The 2217-nt window shown below is 33.1% G+C and overlaps 1 long non-coding RNA gene across 1 annotated transcript; it reads left to right on the top strand.

The window, feature by feature from the left end:
• Nucleotides 1-796: 796 nt before the first annotated feature.
• LOC103473969 (uncharacterized) lies at nt 797-1790 on the top strand. The gene is made up of 2 exons (XR_535094.3): nt 797-1186; nt 1588-1790. It is a non-coding gene; the product is annotated as an uncharacterized LOC103473969 (long non-coding RNA).
• The last annotated feature ends 427 nt before the right edge of the window (nt 1791-2217 follow it).

Genomic DNA, 2217 nt, shown 5'->3' with positions numbered 1-2217 from the left:
TAAAGCCAATAATATGTTAATATCTTAGTGAAAATTTACTAAAATTACAAATTAAAACTTTGTGCGGTGTTTACTCTGTGATCTACACAAGGGGGCGCCCTTTCCCCTTTGACTTAACATTGAGCTGCAACATCCCTGTTTAAACTCAACCGCATAAGACTCTAACATTTTTTCTTTTTGTGAACTTTCTTTTTCTTTTATTTTTTAACAGAAAAATAATATCTTTGCCAAAAAGTATTAGATGCAAAAGTAGATTTTGCACTTTTATCTTAATTTTAGGGTAACTAGAACCACATTGACCTCCTCTTACTCAAAAGTAAATTTTGCAGCCAAATAAAAAAAAATCAACTCAAAAATTTAGAAACTGTAAACTTGTCTTATACTAGATGCATATGAAAAAAAATTAGATTTGTTTTTTAAAAAATCTGATTTTTTTTGTTTGTTTATTGAGAAGACAAACTAAAGAAAAGACACAAAAGTTCTTTTCAAAAATGATGAAAATTTGTAGCCCCAAATGCTTTTAACTTGATAACTTTTGCCCTCATGGACACAACTAGACTGAAGGAAACGTCTTTTAATATTTAGTTTTTAAAATAAAGAAATATAGAATGACACATTTTCCTCTAAAATGTCTTTTGTTAAAAGTGATTTTTAAAAAAGCCAAATGACCAAAAGAAGTAGAAGAAATATTAATGGTTATGTTGGTGTTTATTAATGTACTTATTCTATGAAAAACTGCTAAAACACAGCATTTTTAATTGTATTTGTATTTAAAAACATAATTTAATTCATTACGATTCTTAATCAAATCTAATAAGGACCATTTTGGAAGATCCAAAGAGGCCTTGTTGGCTTTTCTGGTCAGAAACTGGTTGAAAAGTGAAACTGTCATGGCCTCCTCCGTTATTTGTCGTCCTTTATGCTAACATGCTAGCCTGGTTCCGTGGGTTGCTATGACAGCTCTGCGGCTCCAGCAGCAGAGAGAGGGAGAGAAAGCACACACAGCAGTCTGTGTTTAGACAGTTTGGGATAGTTTGCTGTTCTGCAGTTGGTTAGGAGGGAAACTGGGATTCGCTCAGCTGTAGATTAAAGTCTTGTTTGTGTCCACATCAGCTGAGCAGGGAGGAACTGGAGCCGTTTCTACACAGATATGTCCGATTTATCAATGGAATGACGCAACTCAAAGGTATTTTAAAGTGTTTTAGTCAATTTGATTCCAATTTTAAATGATTTTGTTTCATTAAAGTTCCAGTATGTAACTTTTACAATTGTCAGGTTTTTTTTTTTTTTTTTACATATTTATTAAAACAATCACAGTTGTGATGGTATGGTATGTAAAACAGTAAATTTTCACCAAATTTGAAATCTCTGAAATTTTCTAGAAAGAACAGAAATGTCAAAATGCAAAAATCAAAAATGTGCAAGAGCAAAAAATCCCAGATTTTTACATTAAGATATCAGATTAAAATATCTCAGATAATTTTATTAAAAATAAATAAATATGCACGAAAATTTCTGAGTTTCAAAAGTTGAAAATTTTGTGAGATTTTGCTGAGATTAATCTTAGTTTTTTATTTTATTTTAAAGGCCATGAAAACTCTAGAAAATATGGAATAGATCTGCAGTCCGATGCCGCTTTACCAAGAACCGACCACAAGATGGAGCAGAACGGAGGAAGCTGAGGGAAACCCGTCCACCCACCACTTCCTGCTGCTGAGAGACTCAGACAAAACAGAGGCATAAATAACTCAACTGACCCACAATAAATACCAGAAGCTCTTTTACAAATATTTGGTGCAATTCCATCAATACCAGCAACATTTTCCAAAAGAATCTTCTGTGAACATCAGTTTTCAAGCATTGCTATTGAGTATTAACTGGATTTAGGTCTGGACTTTGACTAGGCCAGAGGTTTTTATTGCTTTTTCCCCCCAATGCCAATGTCTTAGATGTATATCTGTACCAACACACATAATGTGGAGGATTGCTTTAGCTCAACACATTCATCAATAACAAACTATAATTGTACACTAGAAAAACACAAATACAAAGTATTTTTGGTCTGACTTATAGTGCAAATATCTTAATACACTTTAAATAAGACAAATTAACCTACAAGTAACTTCTCAGCAAAATATTTGGGCTTGAAAAAGTTCTAGTTCCACTGGTGGAATATTCCACTGCGCCGTTACCTAGCAACCCTAGCCACGCCCAGCC

The sequence above is a fragment of the Poecilia reticulata genome, chromosome 12 (assembly GCF_904066995.2).
Source record: "Poecilia reticulata chromosome 12, P_reticulata-male-v2, whole genome shotgun sequence".
Classification (NCBI taxonomy): Eukaryota; Metazoa; Chordata; class Actinopteri; order Cyprinodontiformes; family Poeciliidae; genus Poecilia; species Poecilia reticulata.
This window is presented reverse-complemented; position numbering and strand designations above follow the sequence as displayed.